The sequence below is a fragment of the Protopterus annectens genome, chromosome 4.part1 (assembly GCF_019279795.1).
Source record: "Protopterus annectens isolate FY-2018-M chromosome 4.part1, PAN1.0, whole genome shotgun sequence".
Taxonomy (NCBI): Eukaryota; Metazoa; Chordata; order Ceratodontiformes; family Protopteridae; genus Protopterus; species Protopterus annectens.
In genome coordinates, this window is record NC_056734.1 from 279,173,814 (window position 1) to 279,193,813 (window position 20,000).

Consider the following 20,000-nt stretch of genomic DNA (forward strand, 5'->3'; position numbering starts at 1 on the left):
GCACACCATCTGGTCATAGCTTCACAACATGGGGGTGGGGTTGTGACATACTTTGCTTATTACTTTCATAACACTTTGGTGAATTGCTAGAGTGACAGATTTGTTCTTATAGATATATTTCTGAAAGTTATGATGTCTGACAATCAGTTGTATGTTATTATTTGCTGCCTAAACTTCTGGATCATACCACTGATTTCCCAGGTGATAGGGTGACAGGCAGGGGACTTACGCCAATTATCCAGACTTTCTGTCAATATCTGAACATTTGGGGGTATGATTTTGCATACAGCTTACTACCACTCCCAGGATTTGAACCATGGCTGTGTGTGCTAAAAATATAACACTTCACATCTCAGTTGAGTGTACTATTTGCGTTATGTCATTTATCATTTCACTGTTTTCTGTCTAAGTCTCCCTCAGTTGTACAATATGACCTTGTGATTACAACAGTCGTATACAGACATTCCTACACGTTTTATTTATTAGGACAGTGTGAGTAACAGTGCTTAATAAAACAGTACTATTAAGAGATTGCAACACTACATTACCATATGATACCAGAGTAAACACAAGCAGTTCAGGAGTTAGACCTTTATTGCCAGGCTGTTTACTTTTTATTTACATACAACCTATATGAGACTCTTCCCACCATATTGTCTGGTTTATTCAGTACATGCCATACACAGTACAGGTTTTATTCTGGCAATTAACTTTCGACTACTTTTAGATTTATTTCTTATGATATACACGCAATATTATTACTAACCTGCCTCACAATTCAGCCTCTGCAGCCTACAGGCATGGGCTTCCTGATTCAAAGCCCGCTCATCTGCTGCTGTCAAAGACATAAGAGGAATATTTAGCCATACCTATCCATAATATACATGAGCTGCCAATTATTAAACAGGTAGTAGAATGATACTTACACATGGCTGGGACATCGCCTGTCTGCCTAGCTTCTTGGATCCACTGATCCAAGAGCTCCTTCTTTCTCCATTTCAAGTTGGCATAGTGATGCCTGACCTGCTCACCAGTTTGAGGGATTGCAGTGGAACTGGTGAGGTCATGGGCGAGACTGTCCCAGGCTTCCGCTTTATATTGGGAAACCTGGTACTGGCCCTGCAGCAGTCTCTGGTCATGGTCTTTAACAAGGAGTCCTGCCATGACTTTGGACTCCTGGATGCCCCATCGCTGTGCCTGGAAGAGTGATCCTTCATCCACACTGACCACAGTGCCTACAGGAGGAAGGTGCAACCAGTTATGAGATGTATTCCCGCGTGTGGGGTTTAAATAGGGCTGGAATTCCAACACTTTGCCGTGATTATCTAAGGATGGCATTGTTTAAAGGGGTGTACCAATGGACAAACTGATTTTGCTGGCCTACACATTGCTTACACCTAGTAAGGAGGGGTTTGCAATGCTTAGCATTGCTTAATTTTAAATTTGCACACTATTTGCTGTTTGGCATTGATTTATCATTCATTACATGTTATATATTTGCTTGGTAGCCATAATTCATGTGTACGTACACTGTATGGGGACCTTGTGTTTATTGGGGTATTTCAACACTTTATTACAATGACACCTTATATCTGGACTTAATGCAGTACTCCAGTTCACTTATTTATGTTATGTAGTAGGTTATACAACATAAAACTGTATATAGATTCCTTTCACATGTAAATTTTGATTTTGCAATAGTGAGGATATGTTTGCGGATACCTCAATCTTATGTGTTGATCTGATGACTTACTGGTTAAGTACTGTGACTATAGTGTACAGGGTACTGGATTCAAAACTTGCAAAGGCTGTTTATTTTTTTGCTGGGTAGAACAGCGGCTGTTGGATAGAGAGTGATTAAGTCACTTTTAAGCAGTTGTAAGCGGGTTTGTGCGACAGTAAGCAATGCTAACTTCTGGTTAAATATGCTTACAGAGAGTTAGCTTCAATATTGCTTAACCTGTGTGCGTATTGGTTACCCCTGCGTAAATGGGCTTAAACTCACTTACTACTGCTTAAAAGTGGTTACTCCCACTTACTCCTGCACTAATTTAGACAGAAATGTAACATGGCTCTTGGGAAAGTGGTGGATGTGGACACTCTATGGATTTGTCATTCATTACACATTATACCTTCAATTCATATCCCCGATTCATGTGTACATATACTGTATGGGGTACTTGTGTTTATCTGAAGATTTTACAACATTATTACAATGGCACCTCACATATGCATTTAATGCAGCACTCCACTTCACAAATATATATTATTTAGTAGGTTATATGGCAAAAAAAATGTTCATAAAGTGATTTCACATGGAAAATGGAATGTATAACAGTGAGATTTGAACAGGGAATGATTGCTTGCAAAATGAACACTCCAACCGCTACACTATTGCAGTACTGCTTCAATTGCATGTATCTTGCTATTTATCTTCTTGTGCCATTTAAGCTACAGCATGCGTAGCTAAGCAAGGGGCAAACCCACGCACCTATGGTTAAATTTAATCTATTTGATAAAAAAAAAATTCTACTGCTATTTTCTCTTGGAGGGGACAGGTTTCACTTATTGCTGTGGATTCCTGCATGCATCTGCACATTTGGCAGACATCCTAGCAACCCCCAATACCTCTCAACCTCTTCAGGCACACTAACTGGACAAAGCTTGACAAATTGTGGTACAACTACAGACATATTTTCATTATTGTTCTTATAAACTTGGGACAGTTGCTAGGGTAACCGGATTTGTTTTAATATAAGTTTTATCACAGATTTGAAGTTGGACACTGAAATGTATGCATTATTTACCAACTTCAATCCTGGATCATCCCAGTGATTTGCAAGGACAATTGGGCTGCTGTATGGCCATGACATGTGGACATTCTGCAATGATTTGTACAGTTGGGAGGTATGCAGCCTCCTATAATTGTTCTCGCTCATTATTATTGCTGGGCAGCACTTCCTGAGTGAAGGGGCACGTGTATTGTGAGCGCTCTGCCCTCAGACACACCTCCTGCACTTATCCATGCTCCATGTCCATTTAGTAGCAGAGGCAGTGTGCCTTCATTACTATGCATGGCGCGCTGCCATGCTGCTCTTAAATGGACGTTTCCATGCAGGAATAAGCTATTCCTGCACGGAAGCTTACTGAATCCTGGGGATAGTATTAAAATCATATGTGACTTGTTAAGATACATACATTTACCTGTTATAACATAATGTAGCATTCAGATTTATGTTTATGACCTGTAGTTTATAAATATGTTAACTAATTAGCCATATTGCAGTAATACATTTTATAGTACTATTTACTATACTTTGACTAAATATATTTAATTTAGTACACTAGAATTAGTAATTGCCTAGAATAAGAATTTCAGTGTTGGTTCAGCTGTGGTATGTAATATTGTTATATATTATGTGTCTATGAGATTGAAAACATAGTATCATAATAGTTAAAAGAAGCTACGCAAACATAATAATAGACATCTACCTTCCCATTAAATAAAGTACTAAACCAATCAGAAAAAAAAATCCTCTCTGTCATTTATTTTGAAGAAGAAACTACAATATCATGTTAAATTGTCAGTTGTACTTTGCAATCTAATCATTTATTAATTTCTGCCTAGGTTCTAACTTAGCGGTTCTGTAACGTACTTAAACACATGTACAATAAAAACCTTTAATCATTACATAAAATATTTATATTGATTTTAATTTTGATACATACTGCAAACTTTTAACATCTCCAAATCATGGTAGAAGTGCATTTGAACTACTAGAAATAACCATTTCAACTTCATGATGTGATGCCCCACTTCTGGGCCAGTAATCAAGGAGCCACAATCCTTACCCCTGGCACCTGTGGAGAACCTTCACTGGGAGGATAACAGGTACACACATGTATCTCCAGATGCAGCTCTCTGCATTAAACACAATCAAGCACAATTTTCCTTAAGAGCACACAGGGAACATAGCCTGGGGGGCTCATTCCTCTCTCTTTCTCCAGATCCCCAGTAAAGCTCCCCACTGGCACAGCTATAGAGTTGACTCCTTAGCCAGGGTTCCAAGCCAAGTCCTCCAACACTCTCTCTGTCCAACCAGTGCATTGTGTTGCTACCCAAGTAGCTGACACACACACTCTTTGAGATTTGATTTACACACACACACACACACACACACACACACACACACACACACACACACACACACCTGGGAAAGGCTTGCACAGGTTTACTAGCTATGCTCCCTTTCACCCAGACTATAAGGTAGTTATCACTGCAACCAGAACCCCTTGCCAGCAAATTTAAGGCCCTTAACAAAAGGTGTCCAATTTTACTGTGTAATATTAATACTAATACACATGGTAGTTTGACCAAGAGCAAAGCTATTAGGAGTGGCCCACACTGTTTCACCAAATAAATATGCAAATACTCTCAAAACTTAAATATCTATTCAAAGATCAGCCACAATGAAAGGATTAAATATATTTAATAATAAATAATAAAAGACAAGACAATACTAAATATCTATTCACAGTGACATCAGAGTTCAAAATCACATGGAATATTTAAAATAACATTGAAGGACAGACTCAGACAAATAAATAAAAACAATATCTAAACTAAGCGTCACTATATTCCTGACTGAATCTAAGAGAATTATACTATTCCTTAATAACTTACTTGGGGAAGGCAAGCTGAAATACGTGAACAGTCTCTTTAATCAGACCCCAAACAGAATACTCACAAAAGACTTCTCAAAATATTATCTAAAATATTACTTCTGGGATAGCTTGCAGAATAACATTACTTCTGGTCAACTGACTTCTAGTTCCCATTGAAACCCCCATTGCTGGAAGCTGTCAGGATTTAGCACCTACCTTTAAAAATACACACACACAAGGGCTTTAGCTCAGATTGTGGCAGGTGCTGGAAGTCATAAAACAAGCTCATACCTCCACACTTCCAGAGAAGTAATTAATTCACCTCAAAGACAATGCAGAAAGCTTCCTAGTACAGACGTTGTATCTCTGGCTGCATTGAAACCTGTGAGACAGCATCTTTATGGCCTAGCCCATAAAGTGATTTAATTTCAGATATATTTTAAAATTTGCTGGACTGAGGTTAACCTCCTGTCTTCCAGTTTCCTCTGTTAAAACATATACATTCAAGCAGTTACAATAGTGCATGTGCATTTCTGTTCTCTCCAGTAGGGCACACTGTTGATACATTTTAAACACAAGCACTTTACAAATACATTTTCAGCACAAACATCTGTACAAATAAGTTAGATATACACATGGCATGCAGCTCTAATACATTTGTAACACAAACATCTTGTATAAATCAGTTTGATATTCACAAATGACATATAGTTATTTACAGAATTCTAGCTGCCTGTGCTGGCAGTACCTCTTATCGTCACACATGACATAATTACAAAAAGGCTCCAATTCCAAAAGTGTGAGACCATGTGCTTTGGAAATTTGGTCCCTGTAATAAGCTTGTTTACAGATATACCTTGCACCAAAGTAAGTCACTTACACTGAAACCAGGTCTTTTGGAAGTAAGCAGACTTGCACCGAGAGCAACACTTTTGGAATCTGGCCCACAAAATTCAGAAAATTATAAAATACATCTAGAAACAGAAGAACAACAACCTTATAAAGTTGCAAGCAGTATAAGAACAATGTGTAGTTCTCTATCAGACATAAAAATATCCAATAAATGTTTGTTAGTGCTCATACTATAGACTAATAATTTAAAGAACAGAAAAATATGGATGGCACAGTGGTGCAGCAGTTGTGCTGTCATCTTACACCAAGAGGTTCTTCTATTCAATTCTCGTCTGGGGTGCCTTTTGTGTGGCTTTGGAAATCTGGTCCCACTAATAAGCTTGTTTATAGATATACCTTACACTGAAGTAAGTCACTTACACTGAGAGCAGGTCTTTTGGAATTAAGTAGACTTGCACCAAGAACAACGTTTTTGGATTCTGGCCCACAATATTCAGAAAATTCTAAAATACATCTAGAAACAGAAGAACAACAACCTTATAAAGATGCAAGCAGTATAAGAACAATGTGTAGTTCTCTGTCAGACATAAAAAAATATCCAATAAATGTTTGTTAGTGCTCATACTATAGACTAATAATTTAAAGAACCAAATAAACTGGATGGCACAGTGGTACAGCAGCAGCGCTATCACCTCACAGTAAGAGGTTCTCCAGTTCAATTCTTGGCTGGGGTGCCTTCTGTGTGGAGTCTGCATGTCTTCCTTGCATTTGTGTGGGTTTTCTACCATGTTACAAAGACATGCTTCTGGCACATTTCTCCCTGGGCCTTTGCTGAAAATTGGCTTCATTCCAAATTGGACTTTCCCAGTTAACAAATGTTAGATGCTTAATAATGTATTTTTGATATAATGATGACATACAATCTAAACAATGTATTATTTGATATAATGGTAACATACAATCTATAAGGTATTTCTTACACTTGTTAATTTGCAAACCATTGAAAATGTCATAGTAGTATTTGAAAAGTACTAAAGTTAATCTGTTTTGTGTTAACATCACTCCAATTTTTTTAAAAAAGGACAGTAGCAAAAAAAAAAAAAAAAAAAATATATATATATATATATATATATATATATATATATATATATATATCTGTGTATATATATATATATATATATATATATATATATATATATATATATATATATATATATATATAGTATATAAGCATAATTAAAACTGCATCCTGCAGACCAAGCAAGGAAATCTAGGAACTTGGAAGCCATTTTATAGCAGTTAAATATACTTTATTAGTACTCATGAATTGTGTATAAACCAGTTTATTGAAGAGATATATCTGAGTGCTTCCAAGTTATTTCCCATACATTCTTCTTTTCTAAGGAAACATCACATTTAATTCTGATATTTGAGTAATTAATTTAAAAGTTAAAGCATATGTTTACAATTTATGTATATGTATTAGAAATAGATTTTGTAGAAAGTACTGCCTACATTCATAAATGAAAAAGAGGATGGGCTGGTTTCAATAAAGTCTACACGGTGAGCTAAGACCATCAGTGCATTGTGCCGTGATGCACACATGATAGTGTACCATTTTGTATCCAGTAAGCGGCTCTAAGCACTATGTGGAGCTGCCCAAACATGGTAAACATAGTGGCATGCTAGTTACAGCATAAGCAGCTGAAATGCCAACATGGAGGAGCTATTTAACAAGCTATAAAGCAATTGTATCAACTCAATGTAAGTTTCCCCTGCAAATTCCAAAATCTTTTAGAATAAAGCCACAGAAACTAGTGTATACAGAAACAATGTTAGGGGCTGCTGTTTCTCTTATTCATATGTATGTGATCAAATCTATGCTGCCTCTGTTGCTACTAATAGACTTTGGCCAAGAAGGGGAAGGGTGTTTAGACCCCATTTAACATTTCATCATCTGCATGATGAGGAAATTGTAGAGCACTACAGGGTGGATAGAGACACACTACAAGAGCTCTGCAAGGACAAACTGAGGGGAAGCAATACCTGTGGAGACTATGGTATATGTAGCTCTTAGAATATTAGCTACAGGAACCTTATTGAGGCCAATAGGGGATATGCTGGGATTGTCAAAGGCATCAGCATTCAGGATCCTGCATCAATTCCTGAATGCTATGCTACAACATGCCAGTCACTAAATACATTTTCCCTGTACACCCGTGGGCAGAGCCATAACTATGCAGGAGTTCTAACTCATAGCACACTACCCAGAAGTACTGAGTGCAGTAGGCTGAGCTCACATTGAAATCAAAGCACCACCCTGGGAACAGGGGATGGTGTACATAAACAGAAATGGCTTCTAGTCCATTAACTGCCAGGTCATGTGTAATGCTAAGGAAATCATCCTGAATGTGTGTACTGGCAACCCAGGCAGTTACCATGATTCCCATATCTGGCACAACTCTCAAATCTATCAGAGGTTTTCTAGGGGGAATATCCCACAGGGTCATTTACTGGAGGATGCAGGTTATGCACTTGAGCCATGGTGATGATGCCTATCAGAAATGCATGCACACCGACAGATGAATGTTATAATGAGGCACACCCTTAAACAAGAAATATAATAGATTGTGTGTTTGGGCTGCTTAAATCATGGTCCCAAGTGCCTAGATACATCGAGGGAGCCTGGCAGTACAATCCTTGTACTTGTGCTCAGATTTTCACCGTCTGGGTCATCCTTCATAATATTATTCTGAGAAAACAGCTTCAGCAGGAACCCCAAGGTGAAGAAGCATACATTCCACCACCACTGTCAAGGTCACCGCAGCCACATACAGGTGAGGAGTCAGGGGGAACCACCAGTCACTGTGGGTGTAGGCAGAAAGAGGTGTGCACAATTTGCCCTTGGCCTGTCCAAGAGGCAATGGATAGCACACATGCTCACCACCTAAAGGGATAACACCTTCAACCTATGCACATACATACAGTAACATTGATGCTAGGCAATGTTCACCACCTTTACTTACCCGTGTAATGGCAGTGTACAGCTAGCATCACACAGACTCAGCCTCTAAGTAAAACATTTGTAACTGCTGGACTCTCAAGGCAAGTGTTGAACATGGAATAGGAAAATAAATGTCTAAGAAGCAAATGAATGGAAGATCTTTGCATACTGTTACTTACTAATGTAACTAAGTAGAAGGCATGTGATTTATAGTTAGAGCTGAGTGGCCTAGTGGGCTAATGCACTAAAAAAAGTTGTTGTGTTTGTACCATATCACACTCACACACAAACCTATGTTTGGTCTAAAACAAGAAATGCCAACAGAGTACTATTTTGTTTACCATGGAAATACCACGATGACTACACAATTTCAATAGCAAAACTCTTGAAACCCAGCTTTTGATGTGGCAATGCACAAAGAGTACTTGGCTCCTCCACCCCCAAAACAACAGGAAAATTACAGTTTGTATAATCCAAGGAATACCACATAATTAATTTGTTAAAATGCTTTCAACACAATTCTCACAAAATGTGCATACATTTACAACACAGAAGTCAGTTGTATATGATTGCTAATCACCTCTCACTGTGCCCATCACTCCCCTAGTGGTGTCTATGGGCCATTTTAGAAGCATAACACTCCTGTGTCATTGACAAAATAGTACTTTACATTTCCATGAAATAAGCTAGAAGACTGTAAGATAACCAGTTTTAACAATAACAGTTAATAAAGTTGTCTACCTGTGAAACTCAGTGCCTGTCAGATTGCCTGTGCCAAGAGTGAACTATAAGAAGTGCATACAGACAAATGTTTTATTTTCTAATGCATATATATATATATATATATATATATATATATATATATATATATATATCTATATATATACATATTGCTATGTAACATGTTAGTGAATCTTGCATGTACTTGAAAAATACAATAATATATGTTTGCAACATCAGAAGCCTTCTGGGCAGATACATCAAAAGGAATATCAATCCTCTGTGTTCTCCAAATACACAGGTCCCCTCACCTCAAGTTCCTTAGCTACGTGGTTACCTTCTTATGGTGTTGTTTCAGGCCTCTGAGCATGGTGAAGGTGAAGATGCAAATGAGGTGTGAACTCATCAGAATTGCTGAATCTCAAACTTTTGCCTTTGTGTAGTAGATGTAAATATAGTATAGGCACTACTCCAGTATTGATAATGGATTGCAACTATGAATGATTGGGGGAGGGAGAAGGAAGAAATAACAGCAATTCAGACTCCCTTACCTACATGGCTGTGTCACCCAAGATACACTTAAAAGTGTAGAAGTAATTGTAGCAAGCTTTCAAATGGATGCAAACAGCACACCTTTCTCAGATTTTGTTCACTAAGAGACATACTCTCCAGCTTGAAAACTGTATTTTACTGTCATATGATATTCTCATACATGTTAAGGACAATGATGCAAAATGCCTTATAGACTGCATGTCTGAGAGTACAGGACAGTTAAGAGAAGCATGAACACAATACAAAGAGAAGACAGAGCTGCATTGGTGCAAACAATACTCATGATTTATCAGTTATCAGTGGGAGTGGTAAGCACTAGGTAGCCTGTCTACCATGAGAGGAGAGGTTCTTGGCCCAGAAATTGTAGTTCAATGACCATTTGGACAGTTTCTCCATCTCTTTCAACTTTCTGGTTGAAAATACCACACCTGTGCTTGTTTCCCATCTTTCCTGTAACTAACCTATTGGGTAGCACTAGAAACCCTTAAACTGATAAAAAGCCTTCTAGCTTAGAAGAGAGACTTTGGAGTGATTAAGTATCAGTTTTCTGTACTTTCTTGCTGTACTTAACTTTTTTCCACCTAAATGCAGATTTTCCCGCATTTATTGTAATTTAAAAGCTTGTTTTTTTTTTTCAAATATTGTACTTATTTGACTGCCTGCACTTTTAAAAAAGTTGTTTTTTGTTTAAATAATTTGTTTAACTGTTGCAGGCTACACACTAAAGTGTGATAGCCTTTTATGATCATTTGTAGTCGTTTAAAGGTGTTTTAAGTGTATTTTTTACTGTTTTTGCCTTATCTTTTCAAAAAAACAAAACAAAAAAAAATCCTTGTTTCCCGTCTTTCTAAGCTAGTATCGTCCAGTTTTCAGGCTTGTGCTGAATTCAGGGCTGTGATACTAGTTTCTGAGTTGCCCATACCTTACTTGGATAGAAGGAAGTTTCTCTGTTCACCTGTGAGAGAGGGGTGCTTTGAGCAATCTATCTGTCCCTGGAGGAGTGGTTCCAGCCCAGAAGTTAGTAGTTTAGTGGCCATTTTGGGCTAATTTCTATCTCTTCCATTTCCCTACTATAAAAACTGTGTTTGCACAGTTTTGCACACCAGGCAGTGCCGGTTAGCTATGGTTAAATTATTCCTGTCACTACTAAGTCTTCTCTTCAGTTTTTCTCTTGAAACTAGTCTAACTCTCAACTTAAGCACGCAAAAAGCATCTTACAGCTCAGCACTTGCTCAGACCTAATAGCAAGCACTAATATACCCTGACACTGATTGCCCAGCAGGGCAAGGCTCTTTATTCACCCTTCACCAACCAAGCGACTAAGCAGCTCACCCTACTATTCAGGCATGACCAAAGGGCAACTTCAGGTGCACTCTCCAGTCCAGCTGGTGAATCTGGGTATCCTGAGGCAATGTTACAACTGCCTCATGTACACAGACAACCCTCTCCTCCTACCACAAAACACTAACATATGCAAGAGATGCAATTATACAGCCAAACTGGAAGCTAAGCTGTCTCCACCCAAGACTGGAACAGACAGTCAAGAGGAAAAGGTTAACACTTGCACCACACCTCCAGCCGCACACAGACCTACTAAAACAGCACTGGGAAAAAATACACAGAAATACACAAAATCATACTCGGTGGCTCTAAATAAAAGCCTGCAAAAGCATCAGAGACCTCCAAAGCAGACAACCAAGCAACCTGCACTTCCTGTCACAAACCAGACAACACATAAAACACAAAATCAGTGTGCCACACAATCACAGCCCTTAAGGTGAAATAACATACCTAACACATTAGTAATAGGTGACTCTATAGTCAGGCACACTGACGTCCCACTCACTAGGCTGGACAAGCAAAAGGTTACTGTTAGTTGTCTGTCGGGAGCCAGAATCCGCCACATAACACAAGCATTTAGGTCACTCCAGAACAAGTACAAATATGACTCTGTCATTGTTCATATTGGTGTGAATGACCTGAGACGTACCTCCCTGAACTACATGAAAAGAGACATGGAAGAGCTCTCTGATCATGCAGCCCAGGCTGGTATGACCCTGACCCTGAGTAGCATCCTGCCCTCACCAAGAATGATACCTGAGTATAAAGAAAAAATTATCAATTTCAACAATTGGCTAAGCTTCTGGTGTCATTCAAAGGGGATCCAGTGTCGGTCAGCCTGGGACGACATGCTCGACAAGCCATGTTGCTTTGCAAGAGACGGCTTGCACCTGTCACCCCTAGGCTTTCGAATACTGGCCAAGACTCTTGCTGCCCCCATAGTGCCTTTTTTTAGGCAAGGCTCAAAAGTCAAACCCACCTCCGTAAACAGCAGAATTAACAAAAAGCCGTGGGTTATGCTACTCAATGCCAGGAGTTTAAATCTCAGAATACACACGTTCGAAGCACTCCTCAGTATTGAGAACGTTGACATCTGTGCAGTAACTGAATCCTGGTTCAAGGCTCCAGAGAACACCACAACACTACCGGGCTACAATTCATAACACACGTTTCGGCCACAGAACATGGACCGAAACACAAAAGGAGGGGGTGTGTTCATATTCATCAAGGATACCTGCACCTCCAGATTAGTGGCGCAGCATGATACCTCTGAGATCATCCATGTGCAACTAACATCGGGCAAATCTGAAATGCAAATTGTGGCCTGCTACAGATCACCCTTCATGACCCAGGACCACCACTCCACCTTTCTGGAGACACTGGAAAACGTGAAGGTCCAACCGAACACCCTGATATAGGGCAATTTCAATTACCCTACCATTCACTGTGAAAATAACTCGAGTACAAATTCCCAGGCCCAGCACTTCCTGGAATTCATCATCTCAAATGCCCTGGATCAGCTGGTGAACTCCCCTACCAGAAGTGAAGACATATTGGACCTGTTCATCACCAACATGGGCGACAGGTGTTCCACACCGGAGGTCAACCCGTCACTGGTTAGATCAGACCATAGACTAATCACTCTGGATGTGCACACCCCACCACTACCCCCAACTAAGGAAACCACAGTAAAAAAAAATTTTAAAGCAAACTTCACCTTACTTAAGATAGAGGTGGTAAGTTTCACAGCCCCCACGCTAAAGGATAACGCTACCCAAGATGCAGGAACCTTTACAAATGCACTCTGTGAGCACCTTCAAGGATGCATGGATCGAGCCATCCCTAGCAAAACCAAGACTCACTCCTCTAAGAGAAGGAAACCAGTTTGGTGGACCCCTGCAATAAACAGGCTATACAATAGAAGGAGGAAACTAGTTCAGGAAAAAAAGCAAATCCCAAGAAGGAAAGACATCCCTGATCAGTATCAGTAAGAAACTGAGGTCCCTCATGAAATCATCCAAGGCTAACTTTGAAAGAAAAATAGTCAAGGATTCAAAAGATAACCACAAAGCCTTCTTTAGCTATGTTAAGAATCTAAGTGGCAACTCGCAGATATGCACTGAATTAGTGCAAAATAGCACAAAATATACTGAACCTACTGATATTGCCAACATCCTGGCAGATAGATTCAGTGCAGACTTCACCCCCTCTCACCCCCAAAAGGGCCCACAACAATACCGGAAAAGTGTAGTGTCCCAAAAATCACAGACGTACAGGTGAAAACAACCCTTTCAAAAGCCAAAAACACATCGTCAATGGGACCAGATGGTGTCCCAGGCTACGTCTTGCACGAACTACAGAATGAACTAATCCCCCACCTAAACATGCTGTTCAACCTCAGCCTCTCCACAGGCTACATGCCCATAGAATGGTGCACAGCAATGGTTATTCCTCTCTACAAAGGAGGGGGTCACAACTGACCCTGGTAACTATCGCCCCATAAGCCTGACTAGCTTGGTCTGCAAGGCTATGGAGTGCATCATCATGGAACTCATTAACAAAGACATTGGGAACCTCCAAACACTTGACCTGATCCAGTTTGGCTTTGTTAAGGGCAGATCATGCCTACTAAACCTGGTTGACTTCTTAGAGACAGTCACCAAGGCCATACACGAGGGGTTCACACAGCCTACCTTGACCTCACCAAGGCTTTCGACACCATTCCCCACTCAGGTATTACAGAAAAACTCACCAGCCTGAACATAAACCCCTACATCATGAGATGGGTTGCCAAATGGCTTACAGACGGAACTCACACAGTAAGAATAGCGGGCCCCAAGTCCAACTCTAAACCAGTCACAAGTGGTGTCCTGCAAGGCTCAGTCCTGGGACCCCAACTGTTGGGCATATACTTTTCAGAAGTACAGGCAAGCACAGGAGGACTATGGCTAACCAAGTTCGCCGATGACTGCAAACTGGGAGCCATAATTGACTCTCAGGCTGACATGGACATCCTCCAAAAGGGCCTTACTGAGATGGACACCTGGTGTCAAAGTCATTGCCTCAAGCTAAATGCCAAAAAATGCATAGTCATCCCATTTGGGAAAAACAAAACACCCACAAATTACCACATAGGTGGCAGCCCCCTTAATACAGAAGAGGTAATAAGAGATCTGGGGACCCAGGTAGATAGTAATCTCTCCTTTCGCAATCATATTGCCAAAGTAGTTAGGAAATCCTTCTATGTGGCCCATCTAATTACTAAAGGGTTCGCATCTAGAAATAAAGAGGTTATAGTGCCCCTCTTCTCGTCACTCATTAGACCCATCATAGAGTACAATACCCCATTTGGGATGTACCTCACAAGACACTTCCAACAGATGGAAAGACCACAAAAGTACCTCACCAAGAGGATTACTGGCCTCAAACATATGTCCTATGCAGCCCGACTGAAAAAACTCTGGCTGTACTCACTGGCATATCGCTTACTCAGAGGTGATCTCTGCCTGACTTACAAAGCCAAGTCCAACTCAGAACTGATGGACATGCTCCACCTGAAGAAATCCAAGTCACTGAGAGCCACGCGCTCTAGTGAGCTAAACCTCACCACAACAATAAATAGAACATGCTGGAGAGATAGATTCCTGTCACAGAGACTCCCCATGCTTTGGAACAAAATTCCAAATTACATCAGGCAGAGCCCCTCACTAACACTCTTCAGTAGAATCCTTGACGAGTGGATGGGTAACAGAAAATACCCCCCTGGGATCATTTCATTGGCTCTGCTTGACAGAGGATCAGTTAATTAATCAATGAGGTGGCGAAAGCCAACACACTCTGGCTAGGCTTATTAATGTCCTCGAGCAGATAGACTAGTACCTACCTATTTACCTATGAACCTATGAATGGTTGTGTGATCATTCATTGCACTAAATATGTAAGCAACATGTGCATGAACAACTGAGAGCGTACAAGTGTTATATGGCTTTATAATACTGTGGTGGAAATGGAATTTCCGTGTATGCACAATGATTTGCATTCCCACTGCAAAGCTGTTTCTGTGACAAAGAGCAATAAGACACCCTTGCTGTGTTTTGTAGCTTCATTAGTCTGAGAGTTTTATTCCAAAGTTGTGAAAAAATCCTTAAGGTATGTTAAAAAGTATCCTGTAATGTTGTATATGTTTCCTTTTTTAATATTGATATTTGTGTGATGTGCAGTTTAATGCAAATCCTGTGAAATGGCGAAATAAACTACAAGTAATAAAAGTTGCTTATATGATAAAGACAACATCAGTTAGAGCTGCGAGTCAACAGTATGTGTGTGTGTGTGTGTGTGTGTGTGTGTGTGTGTGTGTGTGTGTGTGTGTAGCACAATATTATGAATCACACAACACATAGTATAAGTAGATCAAGGTTCAAGTCCCACATTTACCTTTTAGTGATGAAAAGTAATAAACACTTTTTACCCTATTAATTTATGTTGAGCTTTGCTAATCTTGCTTGCATGTTGCTCACCTTCACACAAACATAGTTCAATGGCCTTGACAACAAGCAAACATTGTCAGTTTCATAAAAGATACATTGTTATCTTCCATTGCGTAAACATGCTAAGTGGTGTTGCACAGTAGTCAGCAAGCTTCCACAACACCTTCATTTCCAGGAAACCTGCAAACAAGCATGCACTTGTGAATTTCAAAATGGATACACTGTATCATGTGTGTCTTCCACCATGCAAACATGCTAAGTGGTGGTGCGTGGTGGTCAGCACACATACTAAACATTTATTTTCTGAACTTTCATGTGACACACATACATGGTTAAAAACTCATCTGTTTAATATATATGTGTAACTGATGAGCAAGTCTGACAAAGAAGGTCTCAGTTGCAATGAGCACTCTGCAGAGTAATGACTGAAAAAATACTTTTCCCAGCTTTCCCTGTGGAAACTGCTGTAAGTTGATCCCCACAATACAGGTGAGCCAGGCTTCTAATCTAGAACACTTCAAATTGTCTTCCTGTTTGTCCATTCAATTTTAAAAACTAAACAATGTGAAAATAATTATAAATAATAACTATGTATAGTACTGGAGATCATATTAATTCTATTTGTGAGTGAGGGTACACTAACAATTATGTTTCTGTACTTAAAAGTTCCTTTTCTGCCATGGGATGGACTCCATAATTCAATGATAGATACAAATTAATGTATAAATCAGGACCCTGACAGGTCACACACATACATTGTTATCCACTCACTCTTTCATGTGTCCATGTAATTAATTATCAAGTCTAACAAGCACTTCTTCTGTGCCAAGGATAAAAAAGACCTACGTGGAAGAATACGTTTAGTCTATCTGACATAGGTCTGAATCCCACACTATCAAATTACTTTTATCAATTGTACAGACACTAAAAAATGTGTCAGGCCATAAAATTTATACCCCTGATACATGTCTGCAAAGTTAAATCAACTAACAGGTACAGCAGCTTCCAAACCAAAAACTAATGCCAACTGCCACATTACCCTTCCTGTTTCATAAACTGCCTTCCTCTCTGTTTGGCATTGTTGCTCCCCACTTAACATCATGCAAATGAGGTTGGCATAATTATTCGGGTTTGCGCACTAGCCCTAAAGGCAATAACAAGAACTGGTGGGAAAACACTCTAACTGTTGCTGTTTGACTGCATGGACAGGACAGGAGCTAGAAGGGAAGGTGCCCAATTAAGGGCTCAAAGATAGGGTGTAGAGGAGTCCAGAATATTCATTGAACACCTTTTAAAGTGCCACAGTCATAGGCTATTGCATGGGGACCATAGCAGGTCTCAATATAAATCAGAGGCTTGTTATAGTCTGGCCAAGGCTGTCTCCAATGTGACTGGCATTCCATGCACTGAAGAGCAATGCAGGTACCTTTACAATGACCTGAAAAGGCACAAGCAGGCACAACTCAACCAGTGGTTGGATGAATTTAGGGCTGCTGACCTCCCCCAGTTGTGTAAATATACAGATACAGATACTTTACGTTAAATAGAAAACTGGATGCAGCCAAGACTGGTATGCATAATGATCTCTTTTTCTCCCCTTTGTGTTTTACAGCCATGCAGGAGATTGCAGTGAGCAGGGATGCCCATGCTGGGCATTTGGAAAGACTTAGAGAAACAAGGGGTATATATGCAGCACAAGATAATAGGGTTTAATCAAAAGTATTGCTCTTCTATACATTAGTAGTAAATTAAGCATGCATATCTTAACTGTACAATCAAGCATGCATGCTTCAGTCTGTAGCTCAAGCCAACTGTAGGAGTCAGTTGTAATACTGTATTCAGATGTTTTTGGTTCAAATCCCACAGGTAACAAATATAATGTAAAATAATTAAAAAATATTATATAGTAATTTCACCAAAATTGGCATACATGCCATGCCGTTAACGTAATCTGTATCATTTGATAAAGCATATGTTCAATGTATGCATTTTGTAAAGATTACTTGGAACAATTATCAGTCATAGTTTGTAGTTGTTTAAAAGTATAGCTAATGTAAATGTGAATTTATTATTTATATCATACTAATTTATTGTATGTGACATATGATGTTCTAATTGTCTTTGTTTTTTCTCTTTCTTATCCCACCCCTTATCTATCTTTTTTATTTTTATATGCATGGTCACAATGTTCTGATTTTATCAATTTCTGACAACAGTCAAAATGATTTCCACCACAGGAAGGTATACCAACCAATGCGGTTCAGCCTGTCATCTCTCCAACAGCACTGATGTCCTGCATATCTGATGTCCAGCATATCTGGGACCCAGCCTGGCAGTACTGCCTCTGCGACCCTTGACCTACCTTGGACCTCCACATCAGGTAGCATTACCCTTGCAGCTGGTGCAGTGGTACACTCTGGGTATATTGGGGGAGGTGATGATTTTGTCACGTGCTAGGAGATGCCAGGCATGGCGTGTGATGTCAGGGAAAGTACCATTGGTGCACACCTCAGCCAGATGGAAAAGATGCTCACTGGAATTCGGGGCAAAAGAAAACTTCAAGCACTCCAACAGAAAGCTCAGGAAGGGGATGGTGATGACAGTTCTGAGAGTGAGGACAAGATTCTCACTGTCCCCATGCTTGATAAGCATGGGCATCCAATGTCCCATTCCTAACCCTAATCAAGGTGTCTCCCAACCTGTTGTGTCCCTAATCATCCCTGTCTCTTGTCTTGTTTATCCTGTTTGTCTGCAGCCTCTTCCTCACTTACCCTTACCTGACCCTGACATACCTGCATCCCTTACCCAACATTCATCTCTTACTGAAATAAAACCACAAAACTGACTATCTGCTCCAAAAAAAAAATTGGTCCAATTGGCTATACAACATTGCTGCATTGTTCTCACCCAGCTTTGCAGCTTTGTTGAGGTGACAGTACAAATTCATCCAATATTCTATCCATGTTGATTTTACACTGCTGAAGAAGTGGATAGCTATGTTTTTTTTCTAATTCCCTCCTGCACATTCCTATATTGCTTTCCATTTGTTCTTCTCCCTGTTTGTCTCCCATTTCACCACTTTCCTATCTATCCCATTTTCACATGTTTAATATGGTCAGAAAATAGAATCACACACCAGACACAAATATTAAATCCCCAGTGAAGCCCTTCACTTTGTGTCCTCTGCATTTGCATGGAGTTTGGCATTGAGCACCACTGCAGAGAGACAGTGAATAGCTTTTAATGTCCTATGGCTTGGTGATGTTACCTCTATGCAATGCTTCTTAAACCTGCTGCACTAAGAAAACACACAGTTAAAGCTGAATGAAGGCACTCATATAAAAAAAATATAAATTTACTTAGACTGCTGAATTTATAAATATGCAAATCCATATGTGTACTGTTGATATAAATTAATTGAGTAGTGTTTGTTTTTATACAGTGCTTCTCTGTAGTTGGTCCTTCTCGCATGGGCAAAAATGATCAGTTAATTATTTAATTACATTATGAATACATATGTGAAAACAATTATATTGAGCTGAATTCAAATCCTATATCATCTTTACTCAAAAGACCAAGGTCATTGATTACACCTGCTGCCATAGAGATAGCTAGGCAACAGGTGTTTTTCTTCCACTCAGTACTATCCATAGTGCCTACCGATGTGCCTTTCCACTTAGAGTTTTTGCATGGAGGAAAGTGAACCAATAGAACTCTTATAATCTTCTCAGTGAAGCAGAGACCCATATTTGCTCATCGCTTAACTATGTACAAATGGGTAGAACCATATACATACTTTTGTAATGCTTTAAAATTTATTACACCTTTCCAATATGAACTACCTATGAACACCATAGTATCTGTTAACTATCCAATATGGATAGGTACTTCTCAAGTTCAAGTAGTAGACTTTAAATGTGTATTTCAGATGTGGAAACACTTTGCCATATATCCAGCAAACCAGCTGTCACCAGTGAGTTATGGAGAGTGCTGATTAGAATGCATTACTTATGCTTATTGCCCGGTTAGACATCACCCCATTAAAATCCATGTAAAAACACCTTTTACTGACTGAACACATATTTACATTGTGTGCAATGTCCTTATGCACTTGAAAACTGGTATGTCAGTACTAGTTCCTAAATGTCACCTAAAGTACAGGAATAGGTAGCACAACTGTATTGTTATATCATCTAAACCTTTATACTGATAATAGACATTCCTATTGTCTTATACATGTATTAATGTGGTAAGCAATTCTTCCCAAATATGAACACTCTACATACACAGTTGCATCCATGCTGGTCACAAAAAATGTGTTCGCCTGTATGTGACAATATGTGTAATGTGCACATCCATATTGAGAAACAGCTGCATAT